Below are 18,785 nucleotides of genomic sequence, written 5' to 3'. Positions count from 1 at the left end.
TAGACCCCAGAAGCTACAATGAACTCACTCTTACACAAATGATTTAATTACATACACAAAAGGCCAGAGAGGATTCACTGAACATATGTATGTTAAAAAATTCCACCAGCTCCTGGCACATTCATGTAATCTTGCTCAGTGTAAAGGAGAAGCAGCCTATCAAGAATTAATGCAGAGCATATCAGAAATGTCTGGTTGCATTCCTCTTCTACAGACACGCACTTGGCGCCAAGGGTATTAACTTTCAGACTTTTGTTTCTTTTTACTGCATATTCAATCACAACTCTGCATACAAACTGGATGCTCTAAGAAAACGAGGCCCATTTCCCTTCCCATTTTTCCAATGTACTGTAAAAAGTGTAAATGTGACTTCTATGATGTCCCACTTTCTAAATGAAACATGTTAATTCTTCCAAGCAAATGTGTTACCCTTGTGAAGTTTCCCACCACTAAGAGAAGATCTCTCCTGTTTGAGCAACATAAATCAGTGGCATTTTTTAAAAAACTCTCCAGAAACAAAATGTGTGTTCTGTGTCAGAACAGTGGAAACTATCAAGTGTTGAGTCTGAGAGTTGATTCCGTAAATCTACTGAGATAACTACATCTCAGGAGATAAATTTATTTGCTTTTCACTTCCCTCCTAAGTATAGATGTGCATTCAGTATGAGAAAATATTACATACTGTGGATGTTGTTGCTGCTCTTATTGATAATAATGTTTGCATAGTTTGAAGAGAGTAAAATATCCAAATGACAAAAATGCTGAAAGGGCCAACACTGTCCTTTTGTATCCAAGATAATTTAGACCTTCTTTTCTGCTCTTTCTACAGCCTTCTTTAACCACTTCAGTCATCCTGAGGCTCTTTATGTGTGGCCCGTTTATGCTAGTCCATCACATTTTATAAAACACTTTATGGAGAGGTGAAGATGATTAACAAATCAGTCTGGCAACTTTTTTGATGGGAATAAGTGCAACAGAAAGACTGTAACTTTCCCATCAAATGGCAGTTCCCTCTACACTTCCACCCAGGCAAATGTATTGCAGGACTTATGCACTCTCTGTCATGGGAAACTCTCCACCAAACCATGTGGGAGAAAAAGCTTGCAATACTAAATAAGAAAGGACCAATCCCACAGACATCTTTTATCTTAAGACATGTCTCTACACTTGTGAAACATGTTCTTTTACAAAATAAAACAAACTGGTTCAACCATATGGATGTGGCATGTTTGTTGACATAACTCTTATCACCATCCTGTGATTCATATGGGTGCGCCTTTGGAAATGGATCTGCCCATCAGCAAGTGCCTTCCCTTCACTTTATAGTTTTCAGAACTTTTTCCTTCCCTTTTACCTTTAATATATACATTCCACACTTGCTTTGCTTTTAGTAAAGATTTCCTGCACCATCAAATGTTCTAAGCCTGTGTACAGATGTAACCATAAACAGCTGATATGAACCTGCTCCATATTCCTTCAGCCTACTCCATTCTCTGTTATTGCCAACATCAGTTTCAGATTCCCCTCTAATATTCAGTCTTTATACATTGTTTTGAAGCTTCATAAAACAGAGCTAAGAAAAAAGTTATTTTGGGGACAACTACTTTTGAACTGCAACCATTGCCTATGCTAACCATGTTTCACTGCCCTCTCCTGGGTCATCCAAAATAACCTGTTGCCAAGAGAAGATGCTATCCCATTTCAGTACTGAAGTAAGATTCAACTGTCAGTCCAAACAACCTCTGTTTATGCACTTTGGTAGGGAAGTACTTTCTTTCTCTTCATCTCAGGTAGCCAGACATTTTGGGCCAATCCTGATGTCTTTAGTTTTCTCCTTCTTCTTTCTAAATATTTATTGTCCCTCTGCAGATTTTGGGTTCCCTGTTGCATTATGTCATTAGGTCACACATCTGTAGACGGTGGTGGGCAAAAGGAAGATCTCTTGATAATTACTAACAAATCATCAAATCTGATTCCCAATCAACTAACAATGGTGACAACTAAAAAGTCCTCATCCATCAATCTGGGATAGTGATAAAGTTTAGGAGGAAACCTGTGATAGATTTTGTGTGAAATAATTTGTACATTCATTCTGGTATTGACTAAAAGCTCCCAGACTGTGTATGCGCTCCGAAAGACCTGGGATTTGAATTATTAATAACATACACCTTCATATGCCACAATTTTCACATCTGTTTTCAGCTGGTGGATCTCAGGATCCCAGAGCGGTTTTAAAACGGAGATTCTGCCAGCATGCCTGTTTGTAATACATAGGCTCCAAATGTAATTTATTTAAATATTGTAGAATGTTGCAGCACACACGTCAATGCAAAATAAAATACTTACCCATTCCAATTCATATTTACCATGGTATCAAATAAAATTACAGCTAATATCATATCAAAGTCCCATCGGTGATGGATTTTACAGATGCCATGATAAAATGAATGTTGAAAACATTTGCAAATGAGTAATGTTACAGATATTGGCTACAGTCCCAGAAACAAGCATGCTTGATCCCACTACAATAAAGTCAAGAGCTGGTGACTAATGACAGACTGCATACTTTCATGCATTCATACATCTTAAAACTACACAGCCCTAAAGAAAATAGACATGCATAAGGATGCCTTGTGGTGCGCTCTCTATCATATTGAAATTGGCAGCAAAAATTGTGTTGAACACAAGATATTTACTCCTTGAAAAACCTGATGGTACTCCAGTCTCTTGGTCTTCTAAGGTAGGACAGCCATGTGGGAGTTGAACAAGGAATTAATAAAGTCAGGCCTGTGATTCATTGGGATGTAAAAGCTAGTTAGCAATGAAGCAAATGTGGTAAGACAATTACTTGGTTTAAGGAAGAAAGTTCAAATTTAAATCACTAAGAACAGAACATTTCATATTATTTTCTTAAAATGTTAATGGATTAGGTTTGCCAATATAAAGATACAGAGTTTGGACCTCTATGAAGAACCAGAGACCAGGCATTGGATTTCTTCAAGAGACACACACGAGAAAAGGCAGAAAAAGTAATACTTTAATTTTTAGTAGTAGTAGTAGTAGTAGTAGCAGTAGCATATTTTGCAAAACAATTTAGTTCATATTGGAATGGATGGTTTAGCAATCTTGCCATATGATTATCCAAATACTGTAATTTTGAACTGACTGAACGTTTGAATGACACAGAAGGATATAACTTCGTAAAAAGTAAAATAAAGGGGAGAACCCTGTTATATTGAGACTCCATACTTTCCACATTGGTTGCATCTACACTTTAGAATTAATGCAGTTGGACACCACATTAACTGCCATGGCTCTACAACTCCCATGATTCCGTAGCATTGAGTTATGGCAGTTAAAGTGGTGTCAAATTGCATTAATTCTACAATGTAGATGCTGCCATTATTAGTGTATGTGAAACGTTGTATTAGGTTCGAAACAACTACTTGTAGAACACAAAGGAGCGGTTCACTCGGTTTTCTTCTATAATAATAATGTCTATATTTCCATTATTCAAAAGTAGCTGCTTCTACACAGAACACATATATAGGAGAATATGTTTAGTAAAAATATCATCAATCAAGAAATTATAAAACACAACGACAACTCCCTTATTGTGTATGAAATCTTGCAAAGAAATAAATATATTTGATAAAACATAGTATTTTCTGTCTAGTCAAGTTTGGCTTAGCCAGTCTTTAGAACAGGAAAGGGGGGAAAACTGTGTTGTGTAGTGAAAAGGATTACGTAACCAAATTTCTAGTTACCACACTGCTCTTACTTCCATTCAGTAATTAGAACTTTTTGTACTTGAACCACACTGTACGCAAATGTTCTATGCATGAATCATTTCCTCAATTCATTGGGGGGGGGGGTTAAATAAAGAAAGTAATAATGTAATCATGGTCTCAACGTCTTGCACAAAGTTAACACTTTCTGTTCCTTTTAGGAAATACATAGGTCTTTACTGTAAGGCCTTGCTTCCTGTTGCAAGGGGTTTTCTTTTGAGAAGCGGTTTTGCATGCACTTGGAACACTTAAGCAGATAAATGTATACCGTTTTTAAAAACATGTATGTTTGTCTACCGCAGAATGCAACACATACATGAAAAATTATTCTGTTGAGTTAAAGAACAACAATCTTACAAGCTAAAATTATTTGATGGGAATCACATATATCAATTCTACACCGTTTAAAAAAAATACAACAACGTCTAACTTAATCACATTGCAGTTTGCTTTACTGTTTCCAAATAAGCAGGCTCTTAACAAAATGTACAATCAGCTATCCACATATCCTGAGGTTAGGGACACAGAAGTCCCCTGAAATAATGAATAATGAAATTGCTGTTTTCTTTGACCTGGGAGAACACTCCTTTAAGCATTTTAAGGCTCCTTCTATGCTGCCATATAATGCAGTTCAAAGCAGATAATCAGGATTTTATATGGCAGTGTAGAAGGGGCCTAAGTCTTCTGGCATGACTCTAAAGTTGACCATAGAATCGTACAGGAGGACATGGAGGCTCCTAGTTTTCTTTCTAGAAATCTCTAGATCCCCCCACTATGACCAGAGGAAGTTGATCATACACAGTCACATGGAGAATCTAGAGACTCCTAGTAAGAATATTTAATGAAATCCACTAATAATCAACTCCACAAGTTAAAACTGCAAATGTGGAGGGACAACTATAATAGAAAAGAAACCAAGTAATATTGGAACACTTAAGTGTCCCATTGCAAACTCTTATTATAATAGAGCTTTTGATCTCTCTATAATTACATGATACTCTTCCCACAGCAAACTTCAACCTTTTCATTTTCTTGTGTGCCCTCATTGCTTTTTTTCCTTCCAAACAGGGGACTATGACAAAAGTCAAAAGGAGGCAGACACACAAAATTAAAAGGTATGATGACCTGTATGTAACAAAACACAGGAGATTCTACTTGAAAAACAAGCACTAATGCTGTTGACTGGGTAATACTAAACCAGGATTATACACAAAACGGGAGCTTTAAGCAGGGTCACATCTATACTGCAGCTGCACTCCAGAAGCTCAGAAACTGATAGGAGGCCCATCCATTTTTTCTTGTTGAAACCAAACTACTTTGGTACAGAATTCCAATGCAGTGAGCTCTGTTTTTAACTAACAATTTTCCGTGGATATTCTAACTCAATTACCTAAGCACAATTGCTCAATATGAAAAGAAGAAAGTGACATCTTAGTAACATAAAACATGTATAAACAATGTGAATGGATACCACACCCTTCTGAGTCAGGTGGAATTTGTAATCTATTAAATCCTGTTTTATAGGATTTAATACAGTGATTCTGTACAGTAATTTTTCAATTTTCAATTGGTTCGTCTGATAACCAAGAACTGGACTACATCCACTTCATTTTACAATGCACGTGGGACTGGGACTGATCGTGGAATTAGGCCCAGTGATGTGTTGGCTTCATGAGTAAAGTTTTGCAAGGTGACAAGAATATGTTAAATGTGAGAGGTATGTGCCTCAATCCTCTAAAGTATATTGTATTATTTTTCGTTTTGAAGAAAGAACCTATCCTTTTATCTTTTTCCTCAGGCACCAAACTAGGGCTCCATCTACACTGCCATATAATGCAGTTTGAAACTGCATTATATGGTCAGTGCAGACTCATATAATGCAAGGAATAAAGTCCCCTAATTTTTAACTTGTAGAAAATTAGACATACGATTGGGGTGCTTAAATATTAAAGAGAATAAAGAAAGAGCAATGGAAATCTACGAGTTGTAGTTTGGTGAGGCACCAGCACTCTCTGGCAGAGGAGAAAAACTACAACTCCCATTATTCCATAGCATCAAGTCATTGCAGTTTAAACAGTGCCAAACTGCACTGATTCTACAGTCTATGTAGCTATAATTCTGTTCTGTCATGAAATGTTCTATTCTTCTTCAACAACTTTGTTTAATCCAAACAAAAACACAAGTCCACATATAGGTGTAGCATGCTTTCTTCAGTAAATACTTCAGTACCATATTTGTGAAGACAACTGTGCTCAGTATCTCTCTCCCAATTTTACAGAAGATTTCATTCTAAATAGCTGGTATTGATCAAAGTTCGAGAAAGTTCCCTTTGGGGATGACAACTCCAAGAATCACTCAGGTGGCATGGCCACTTACAATTTGGGAAGCAATAGCCCTAGAAACTAACCTGCTTGAATTCTGGAGACAAATAACAGGATTTGTGAAATGGAGCAATTTCAAGTTGAAATTAGGAGGCAGCCACAGAATCAGCCAGATGCAGGTATAAAGGAAAGCCAGTGTGTTCCAGAGAACATGATCTTCTGGGATATACAGCCTATAATCAAACGAGTCTGTCTGCCGTCTCAGATTGCTCAAATTCCCAAGACATCAAAGTCAAAAGGAAATACTTAACTGGTGATGTAATCAATTACAATAGATTTTTCTAAACTACCAAATGAGTATGAACGGACTTTTATGAGTCTTTGTTTTCATATCTTTGTTTTATTCCTGAAATTGTCCTGGCTGCATTTTTAAAAGTTCTTATATTTGAGGGGGAGGCAGTACACAAGTTTTTGTTCACTGCTTTAGGGAAGCCCACAATTTCCCTAAACCAAACCCCTCTGAGAGCTTTCATATGTTACCTCCCAAGGAATGAGAAATTTGGGGCTAGAGTTTCACTCCCCATCTCAAAGTCACCAGTGCCTTTCCTCTTAACTACTTCATCACACTAGCAAATAAATTCACTTTAAAACCGGTTTCTGCCTCCTGCAGAATTCTGCGGTTTGTAGTTTAGTGAGGCTGTTAAAGGGATGAGCCTTTAACAGCCTCACTAAACTACAAACCCCAGAATTCTGCAGGAAGCAGAAACCAGATTTAAAGTGGATTCATTCTCTAGTGTGATGAAGTAGATTGATATGCCATTCCCATCATACAGCCCTGTATGAGGACGTGTGACAGATGTTCATCTTGGGACATATCTACACCAACCACTTAAGCTGGGTGAAGCCAACAGAGGAAGCTATTTCAATATGGGAGAGATTATACATGAAGTGTAAGAACTGTATTAAAGTGAGGGTAGAGGTTAGCTTTGACCTCGTTCCAGCATCTGCAATATCCACAGTTTCATGGCTGTGCAGGATTTTTTTTTCAGTTTTTTTCAGTTCCCTTGCTCTACTGAGAATGTATTGAGTGCAGGAGCACCAGACCCTTAGTTGGTTTACACCTAAGCACACTTTTGCACATTACTGACTCTCTTTCAGAGTATCCAATTTTGCTTATCATGGTTTAAAGCCATTAATTCGCATTATTGTGTGAATCTGTACCATGCGTCATTTACCCACCACATTTTCAAGCTGCCTTCAATCCATGTTAAGGTGTGCCCTTGCATAACATACTTCATTCCAGAAGTGTCAGGAATAAAAAAGAAACATTACAAACATTTTCAAGTAAGATTTCAAAGCTTTACTCTCCCAGAAGGTGAAGGTTACTACCTTACGCTCACCATATCACTTCTGCACACCACTGATAATGACTGGCACAAGCTAAACTCAATATTCCAGATGCACAGAATTTGCCTATCAGTTTCTGGGCTCTTATTGTGCCCTGATTCCAAAAGACCTGATTAACAGATGCTGCTCAGACACTACATGGAAACACCAGAAAGTTACTATTAAGATGAATGAATGTAATGACATTTCAAAGCCATCCACAACTGAGAGTGGTAGGATGTGGCCCACCTATAGATGATTTCAACACATCATCATATTGCTTTCTCTGGAAAGCAATATTCCATTTTATTATTAATCCAATATTAATTGTACAGTATTTCTGCAGTTGTTGCTTTCAGTTTTGATACTCAAATGAGCACCATTCCTCTAAGAAATATAAAAATGTTATAATCCAATTTTTTCAAAGTTTAAACATTTCTCATCTCTTACGTATCTTTGTGTGTTTCATGTATTTATTTGTACTTTCCCAAAAAATATTTTTCATGTGCATGTACTGATTTATTTATTTATTTGCAATACTCAAGCACAAATGTGATGGTGATAATGATAACCCCTACTACGCTGCCATATAATTCAGATTAGCAAAACAGATAATCCACATTATCTGCTTTGAACTGGATTATATGAGTCTACACTGCCATATAATCTGATTCAAAGCAGATAATCTGGATTTTATATGGCAGTGTAGAAGGGGATGATGATGATAGCAACTGCAACAAGAAAAGGGAGAAGAAAGAAGAAGCATACTAATTTGTTACTCTGACTTAGTAGAAGAGGAAGAGTTTAATATTCGTATGAAATGCTTCAATAATGACATGGCTGCGATGAAAAAACTTTTTTTAATATTGTATCAGTTTTAAAGGTCTTTTGGTGCAGATTTTTTTAAAAAAAACACAATAAAATGTGACAGCAACGTAGTTGCTTTACAAATTCAATTTTTTGTATCAATTCACTTGTTACTCAGTTTTAAGTGTACACAGACACAGTGCAATTTCAATTATTGCATTTCAATGGATTTTTGTTTCATGTCAATTAATTATATTGTTTTGAAAACCTATTAGAAGAATTTAACCACTTCCATACTGTTCTTGTCTTGTCTGTTCTTTACTCCAGAAAGAAATCTTACTCAATTACGCATTACAAAATAAAAATGTCACGGCAAGTTGTGGGAAAAAAACTGTACATGGTGGAGTAAATCTAAGATGATTTTAGGATTTATAATGCAACATTCTTACTAAACTGAAAAGATTATATGGCTGACCTTCAGTTTTGGAGGAAGTGTAATAAAGATGTTTTACATAATTAGGTTGCTATTGTTCAAAAGGTATGATCAAAATGTATTTTTCGCTGCCATCAAATATTATGCCTTGCTCCTGCCTATTGAAGTTAAAATATCACTTTAATATTGATCTTCATTTAACTTGAAGAAAACTGAAGATTAGGTTCATATTCATACTGCAAATGTATAATATAAATTAGAAGTTGGCCTCATAAACTAGAGCTTATACAGATATATACTTACCAACTGTACCATTATTCCCTACATAACTATAATTCTAATTCAGCATTTCCAGTTTGGCAAGGATACAACAGCTGATCCTCACAGTAAGTGAGATAATGTAGGGTCAAATTTTGTATAATTTACATCTAGTCGTGTACGCATTTCCTCCCTGGCATTTTCCTCTTACAACAAAAACAAAAACAAGTCTTTGGGTTTCAGAAGACTAGTGAGAGGTCAGGTTGTGGTTAACTCTTTGTTCATAGATAATGCTAAAGAATGATTACTGCTAAAAAGTATATTATCAGGAGCATACACTTGTGGCTCAGTTTTTTGCAGTTTCATTCTTGTGTACTCAGCATGCAATGATCAACCAGTATGCAATGATCAGACATGCCTCTTTTTTTTACTCTTAAACAAGTTATGTTAGATTTCTTCTGTGAAGTTCAGTTCAGCAAATAGGTTTCTGCTGAGTAAGATACTGGGTGGAGACCAATTTTTGAAGCCGAAGCATGACCTAGCAACTTGTAGATACAGTAAATAGTGGTACTGTAGTTCTTTCATGAAATGAAGCTCATGTGGCTAACTGATGTGTATTATATTGCTTAATCTTGATCTCACAAACACAGTGTAAGGCATGACACTGGAAACTGTATTTCAACTTTACTATAATGAGGACAGATCTCTTGACAGGAGTAAAAGTGGTGGTTAAGAATGCCAAGGATAGGCAGAAATCTCAAGGCCCTTCCAGACAACCTCCTAATCTGGAACAAATACGTAGTTTTAAAAATTGAGGTACCTTAAAGGGAGTCCAGGCACAGAGCTGTCAGTCTCGGTAAATGCTCCCCCGGCATCCTGGCAGCTTCAATTGTAGCAGATTTTTTAAATCTGCAAAATGGCTGTGGGACATTCGCCAGAAGTTTTCCTTTCATTGGCGCTCTGAGATGCACTGGACCTCATAAGCGCTGATGCTGATATATGAATGTGCGCACAAGCGGATTTCGTGCCATTATCTCTTCTCACCTTCCATCTACATTTACGTTTGCCCTCTTGAACCCTGCTTCCCTTTGGGGTCACTTGCCTGCCATGCTGGTGCCCACTGTGTAAATTCCAGCTCTGTTTAATTCCATAAACATGAGAACAAAGGAATGTTTGCAGAGAGTTCTCGTGGGAATTGCTTTCAATTTGTCCTTCCATTTAGCCACCTGTGTGTCCTTGGTTCCATTTGTTTACAGCCTTCATCAGCGGTTTCGCGATTTTAAAACGCACACATGCACTGGAGCAGTCCACAGCAGCATACAGCAATGAAGTCATGTGCTTTTCTTGACTGCAGTGATATACAGTGATGCGAATATGCACATTTTTTTCAGCCAAAATTGGATTTTAAGTGCACTTTTTAACACGTGTTTTTCAGTCATTAGTGTGATCCAGCATGCATTTTTGGCAAAGTCATCTAGACAACTCCCCCCCCCCCCCCCACTTTATTCTGCTTTCCTCTGCATCTTAGGGTTCGTGTATAAGGGCCCTTACCAAGACTTTACATGTAAAAGAGCTATTTAAAAAGAATAAAAAACATAGTGAAAAATTGAAGCAGTATCTTCAAAGTTATGGCTGTACTGAGGTGGTCAGTTTTTGAATCTAAACCAATAATGGTTATATTAGAAAGGTTATGTCCAGCAACATATTGTTCAAGCTTAGTTTTTCCTTGCAGTTATTGCATAGGAGGGGTCTACTATAAATAGGAAAACCAGTTTGGTTTAGTAGAATAAGGGAAACTCGATTTCTAGTTTACTGAAGGTCTTAGTCTGCTTACAATTTTCTTGCCAAACCTACCTCATGGAGTTATGGAGATTTCCATAACTCCATGAGGTAGGTTTGGCTCCATTCCCACAGTGCCAAAATGACATCCTGGAAAATGTAACTTCTATTCAGTGGATTACATAACTCACAGCTGAAGTGGTGCATATGCTTGTTTGATAGCAAAAAAGAAAAAAAAGATTATCATTAAAAAGTCAGTGATGCAAAAAGCAGCAATGAGTTTTTCTCAAGAAAGAACTGAACATATGGAAGTGCAAAGAATTCATTTAATCCTTGCCTTTTACCAATGTCCTTAAAATATGACTAACTCACATGGAGTTCAATGAGTTAATAGGCATTAGGCAAACTTAGCTATTAATTCAAGGAGAAATTCCTGCATTATATGACTCCTGGGATGTATCAGCGCATGACTGGTATTTACCTGGGGAAACAGTGTAAAGTGGGGAATCTCTACTTCCAAATATTCAGGGGCATGTAACTAAGAAACATTATCTCCATTTACATGTTACTATTCTTTCACAAATCATGTCTTTGCTTTTCTGCAAAAACACAAAGGTGGCCTCAACACCATTTTTATCAGTCCTTCCCCATACAGTAATTAAAATTACACCCCAATTTTATCCTTCCAAAGACCAGAGGTGTTCTTCTTCTGAGCTATGCTTATGACAATTTATGCAAGTAAATGCAAGCAGGTCAACCTGACCAGACTTATATGAAACAGAGTAATCAGTATAAATTACTAGGGCCTGAGAAAGGCAAGATACTGGCCCACAGTTAACACTGTGTTCCACAAATAATATTTGTACTCACTCACCTACTTAGACAAGATGGCTTTTATTCTTCTGTGGTAAAAATGATGAGTTGTGGGTATATGTTATGGTTTTACATATTTGTTTGGCCTACTTCCTGAACCAAGTTTACTATTTTATTTATCGTTATTTATACAAATCCTAAATATGTGTAACCCTGCAGAGCCTCTAACCCAACCTCTCGCTTGTGAAAAGGCTCTTGAAAAGAGTTCTCTAAAGAAACCAGGCTGAAAGGCACATTGAACTCCAGAAGAATCTGATCTTTGTGCCTTTTCCATGCAGCTAACCCACCATTATGAAGCTAGCACCAACATTAGGAAGAGTGAAGTGTTGGTCTGGAGTGTCATGAAGAGGAGGGAATAAATTGCTATTATTTTTACTGCCCAAAAAGGGGACCGTCTTTTCTTGAATACTATGCAGTTTGACTTTTCGGGGCTAGACACCTTTTCCCTCCACCACTTTAGATAATAAAATATCTTCGGCCATCATTTACTACACATTGGAAGAAAATATTTAGTTGGATAGATTTTTTTTTAGAGAGAGAGCCACCCAGTCCAGATGTTACATTCATAATTATTGCAATCACAGTTTAACTGGTATCATCCTTATGGGAGTTGCAGCCCAACAAGATCACGAAGATTAGGAAGTGGGAGATTCACTAGGGAATGTAGATTTTATTTATTTATTTTTATTTACAGCTTTTATATTCCACCCTTCTCACCTCGCAGAAGACTCAGGGCGGATTACAGTGTACACATATATGGCAAACATTCAATGCCAATTTTTGACATACAACATATACAGACATAGACAGAGGCTATTTTTCTGGCCGCCAAGGGAGCTATCACTTTCATCGTCCATCTGCGACACTGATGAAGTACTTCCGCATTCCCCACATGCTTTTTGCTGGAGTGCTTGCTGGAGTCTTTTTTTTTTTATGCCCTCATAAATTAGTTAATTTAGCTTCCCCACACTTTAAGGTGGTACCTAATTTTCTTACTTGACAGATGCAACTGTCTTCTGGGTAGCAAAGGCCGACAACAGGCTACACAATTGGTTGGAAACCCACTCCATTCTGGGCTGGCTTCGAACTCATGACCTTTTGGTCAGAGTGATCTTAATGCAGCTGACACTCAGCCAGCTGCGCTACAATTTTCCTTTGTTTCTGTTGTTAACCAGCTTCAAGCTAATTTTGACTCCTGGCAACCTTAGGAACCAAAACGGACAACTGGGATGACTTGGAAGTCTCTCATTCATAGGGTTACCAAAGTCAAAGTTGACTTGAAGCCAGTTAACAACAGCAAAGTCTTGCAGACACAAGGCTGGAGTTTCCTTGACTGAGTCAATCCATCTGAAATGCAGGCATCCTCTTTTTATGCTGCTCTCCACTTTACCAAACCTTATCATCAATTGGAAATTGTTTCCTTGGGGTTTGATTTTACCCAAATCAATGGACGCTCAAGTCAATTCCATACAATGGCAAATCCCTCATATAAAATGGCAAAATAAATGTTTGCTTTTTAGATTTTTTAAAATACATTTTCCAACTGTGGATGATTGCATCCATGGGATACAGAATCTGTAAATCTGGAGTGCCAGCTGTACTATTTAAAGTACATTTGCCATTTATGAAGTCTGAGTTGTACAGTAAAAAAAACAGAAGAATCAGAGACCCCATCTACACTGCTAATTATGCACAACCGCTTAAGCTGTGCATAATGAGTTCCTTAAAAACAAAAGAACCAATGAACGAAATCACACCAAATTTGGCAACAAAACGTCTCACAACACAAGGAGTGACCATCACTCAAAAAATTATGATTTTGTCATTTGGGAGTTGTAGTTGCTGGGATTTATAGTTCACCTACAATCAAAGAGCATTCTGAACTCCATCAATGATGGAATTGAACCAAACTTGGCACACAGAACTCCCATGACCAACAGAAAACACTGGAAGGGTTTGGTGGGCATTGACCTTGAGTTTGGGAATTGTAGTTCGTCTACACCCAGAGAGCACTGTGGACTCAAACAATGATGGATCTGGACCAAACTTGGCACAAGCACTCAATATGCCCAAATATGAACACAGGTGGAGTTTGAGGAAAATAGACCTTGATATTTGGGAGTTGTAGTCACTAGGATTCACAGTTCACCTACAATCAAATAGGATTCTGAACCCTGTGAACGACAGAATCGGGGCAAACTTCCCACACAGAACCCCCATGACCAACAGAAAATACTTAAGGCCATCCAATCCAACTCCCTTCATCAGGGCAAGAAAATGTAATCAAAGTCCTCCTAACAAAGAGCCATCCAGCCATAGATAGATAAATAGAAAGAGAGAGAGAGAGATAGGGAGTTGTAGTTGCTGGGATTTATAGTTCACCTACAATCAAATAGCATGATAGAATTGAACCAACCAGGGCATTCAGGACTCCCGTGACCAACAGAAAACACTAGAAGGGTTTGATGAGCATTGACCTTGAGTTTGGGAGTTGTAGTTCACCTACGTCCAGAGACTACCATGGACTCAAACAATGATGGATCTGGACCAAACTTGGCACAAATATTCCATATGCCCAAATATGAACACAGATGTGAGTTTGGGGGAAATAGACCTTGACATTTGGAAGTTGTAGTTACTGGGATTTATAGTTCACCTACAATCAAATTGTGTTCTGAACCCCACCGACGACAGAATTAGGCCAAACTTCCCACACAGAACCTCCATGAGCAACAGTAAATACTCAAGGCCAACCAGTCCAACTCCCTTCATCAGGGCAAGAAAACGTAATCAAAGCCCTCCTGACAAAGAGCCATCCAGCCATAGATATAGATAGATATGATTCACACACATACAGATATAGTATCATAGATTTGAAAGGGACCCCTAAAGAGGGACAATTATGTGTTGTCTGTTCCAGAGTATAGAATCATAGAATCAAAGAGTTGGAAGAGACCTCATGGGCCATCCAGTCCAACCCCCTGCCAAGAAGCAGGAATACTGCATTCAAATCACCCCTGACAGATGGCCATCCAGCTTCTGTTTAAAAGCTTCCAAAGAAGGAGCCTCCACCACACTCCGGGGCAGAGAGTTCCACTGCTGAATGGCTCTCACAGTCAGGAAGTTCTTCCTCGTGTTCAGATGGAATCTGGCAGACATCAACACTGACAAAGAAACAGCAAGAAATACTGTTTACGCACAAGCATAAAGAAATTGCATGTATTAGAAACCAACACTTTCTCATTACTTTATATTCCAGATCACCAGACTGGGCCACAGCAACGCGTGGCAGGGGGGCAGCTAGTATTACTGTAAGAGTCTTTTAGCAATCCTATTCCTGAAAGGATGTTCCCACTATTATGATTCATAATCAAACAGGATTTTTTAAAAAACAAAAGTGCCATGTAATGGATGAGCTTATCAAGAAGAAATGGGCAGGTCGGGGAAAAGGAAAAAAAATATTCTCTATGATTTCCACCGGAAATGGGAAAAGGTGTTTCCCCCGAGGAAACAAAACACTGGGCGCCAGGTGGGGCCTCTGAAACAATTGAGCACCAAAGGTGACGAAACCTCCCACGTGACTCCGCACGGAAAGAAGGGGGGGCGCGCCGCAGCCCCTGAGGGAGCCGGGGAGTGGAAAAGTACTGCTCCTGTGCGCATGCGCGACGCTCCCCCTTATCGCTTGTTTCTATCTGGAACATTCTGACGGGGAAGGGGAGAGGAGGAGGGAAATGGCACTTCCGGCGCAACGAGGAAAGAAAGGGGAAAATGTGATCAGGATGGGGAATTCCCGTACTATGTGAATACTGAATTGAGCGTGTCGTAAACCAAGCGGGGATTCGAACCCTGTCCCTACAGATCTCATACCAAACGCCCAACCCGCTTCACCACGCCAGCTCTAGCGAAGACACCCCTTCTGAAGAAACAATACTGATAGACCTTGAACATCCGGGATATTGTAATCTAACGACGCCCCTCCCATCTCTCAAGGGATGCCTTTCAAGGAGCGGGAAATTTCCCTCAGGGTGAAAGAAGGCGCTATAAATGACGAGGATTGAGAAGAAAGGGCGGGCGAAGCGCCTCACCCAGAAACTGAGGAGGGAGCCCAGCTTTAAGGGGTGTCTCCTCCCAATAGGCTTTGGTCCCCCCCCCCCCCCCCAAAGGGGGGAGTGTCCCTAAATGCTGCCTTTCCCCCTTGATCCATGAAAAAGATACATTTTCGAGACGTGAGAGCATTACCAAGAAGTATAAATTATTCAAGGACAGCTGTGGGTCCATCTATACTGGAGAATGGATGCAGGTCGACACTACTTGGAACTGCCATGACTCAATGTTATGGGATTGTGGGATGTGTATTCTTCTCTGCCAAAGGTGTCTCACCAAACTACAAATCCCAGGGCTAGCTAGCACCTCCAAAAGGAAAAGCCCAGAGGCTGTTAGGACTGAAGACCAACAGATCGCAGGTTCCAATCCAGGGAGAGTGTGGATGAGCTCCCTCTTATCAGCTCCAGCTCCTCATGCGGGACATGAGAGAAGCCACCCACAAGGATGTTAAAACATCACAACATCCAGGCGTCCCCTGGGCAACGTCCTTGCAGACGGCCAATTCTCTCACACCAAACTACAAATCCCAGGGACAGCTAGCACCTTCTAAAGGAAAGGGCCTGAGGCTGTTAGGACTGAAGATCGACAGATCTCAGGTTCAAATCCGGGGAGAGCGTGGATGAGCTCCCTCTATCAGCTCCAGCTCCTCATGCGGGGACATGAGAGAAGCCAGCCACAATGATGTTAAAACATCACAACATCCAGGCGTCCCCTGGGCAACGTCCTTGCAGATGGCCAATTCTCTCACACCAAACTACAAATCTCAGGACCAGCTAACACCTCCAAAAGGAAAGGGCCTGAGGCTGTTAGGACTGAAGACCAACAGATCGCAGGTTCCAATCCGGGGAGAGCACGGATGAGCTCCCTCTATCAGCTCCAGCTCCTCATGCAGGGACATGAGAGAAGCTTCCCACAAGGATGTTAAAACATCACAACATCCAGGCGTCCTCTGGCCAACATCCTTGCAGATGGCCAATTCTCTCACACCAGAAGCGACTTGCAGTTTCTCAAGTCGCTCCTGACACAACCAAAAACAAAACCTCCGAAAGGAAAGGGCCTGAGGATGTTAGAAATGGTGGGAGTTGAAGTCCAAAACACCTGGAAGGCTCAAGTGTACCCATGCTTGCTATAGAGGGAATTCAGGTTGCTGTTATTTCAGTCATAGGATGTGTCTACATTGTAGAATTAACTGGGTTTGATACATGTAACTACCGTGGCTCAGTGCCAACAAAGGATTTCCCCAGGCAGGAATCGGCCTGGCTTTGAAGCTGCAAGGCCATTCAATGCTAATCACAACCTCTGAGGATGCTTGCCATAGATGAAGGTGAAACATCGGAAGAGAATGCTGCCATAGATGCAGGCAAAATGTCAGGAGAGAATGCTTCTGGAACATGGCCAGTGATTCTGGTCATGAAAGCCTTCAACAACACATTTTTACAAATCCCATCATTCCATAACATTGAGCTAGGGCAGTGAAAGTGATGTCAACCTGCATTCTATTGAGATGTACTTTTAAGTATTCTCAGGACCCTTCCAGACAGGCCCTATATCTCAGGATCTAATTCCAGGTTTTCTGTTTGTCTCAGATTATCTGGCAATGTGGACTCATATAATGCAGTTTAAAGCAGAAAATCTGGGGTCATATCCTAGGATATAGGGCCTGTCTTGAAGTGCCCTGAGTTTTCTATACTGACACTGTCCTTTGTTTACTCAACCCACAATGAGTTTACCAAAAGGATATAGTTAAAGGCCACATGTACTACTATAACAGGCAGGAAGGAAAAAATGTCACGGTTCTATGCAAATCTTTATGAGTTATATATACCAAATGGCAAGTAAAGCAATCAACTGTTGGAATACTACTTTGTGAGACTAGAAGTTCACAACCTGTTCAGCCAGTTCAACTATCTTGGACATAAAATATGTACAGGTTGTGACCATTGAACAAGGAAGACTAAAAAGAGAGAGAAATTGCTGGTTTTTGTTATGTTCACAAATTCCATTATCAAGGTATGAACAAAGATTATAGCTTCATGGCACTCTGCATATAAGAAGAAGAGGAGAAAGAAGAAGAAGAACAACAACTACTACTACTACTACTGGTAGGATCACAAGCCTGAAAAAGTTACAGAAAATGAACACTTCAAATCACTCTCGGACTTCTGAATTCAGACTGACAAGAGTTTTGGAGCACAATACTCCTGACCTCACGATCATGTTAAAAAGCCAAGTATGGATCATAGATGTTGCAATCTCAGGCGACAGCAGGATTGAAGAGAAACAATTGGAAAAGGTGACAATCACAAGGATTTAAAAATCGAACTGCAAAGACTCTGGTACAAGGCAGTCAAGGTGGTCCCAGTGGGGATTGGCACACAGGGTGCAGTGCCTAAAGACCTTGGCCTGCACTTAAACACAATCAGCACTGACAAAATTACCATCTGTCAGCTGCAAAAGGCCACCCTACTGGGATCTGCACGTATTATTCGCCGATGCATCACATAGTGCTAGACACTTAGGAAGTGTTCGACATGTGATCCAATACAACAACCAGCATAGTGATCTTGTTTGCTGTGTACTAATCTTGTGTTTCTAATAATAATAATAACAACAACAACAACAACAACTTTATTTTTATATCCCGCCACCATCTCTCCGAAGGGATTCGGGGCAGCTTACATGGAAACTAAGCCCAGCATAAACAAAATTTACAAGCTAAGACGCAGTTAAACACATAATATATAATCAATCTATTTAAAACCATTCAAAACAACAAGATATAAAAACATCAAGGAAATGTATCAAAGGTATATTAGTAAGAGTCTTCAATACTGCACTGATGACAATGGGAATCTTCTCAGAGAAAGTTCTGAACTGGGAATTGATTTTGAGGAAGACTGATCTCTTTTACACATCACTGGTCAATGCAGAGATATGAAATACCTGTAACACCCTGCATAACCCTTTGAATATTGACATTCAGTTCCACTCCACTGTAAGTGTATCTACATACTGTAGAATTAATGCAGTTGGACA

General features: G+C 39.4%; 1 long non-coding RNA gene across 1 annotated transcript in view; it reads right to left on the bottom strand.

Annotated features, from left to right (window-relative positions):
• LOC132776210 (uncharacterized) overlaps nt 1-18,785 on the bottom strand; it is a 78,559-nt gene that overhangs the window by 58,237 nt on the left and 1,537 nt on the right. The window lies entirely within an intron of this gene.

The sequence above is a fragment of the Anolis sagrei genome, chromosome 5 (assembly GCF_037176765.1).
Source record: "Anolis sagrei isolate rAnoSag1 chromosome 5, rAnoSag1.mat, whole genome shotgun sequence".
Classification (NCBI taxonomy): domain Eukaryota; kingdom Metazoa; phylum Chordata; class Lepidosauria; order Squamata; family Dactyloidae; genus Anolis; species Anolis sagrei.
The sequence above is the reverse complement of the archived record's forward strand: the minus strand, read 5'-3'. Positions and strand labels throughout refer to the sequence as shown.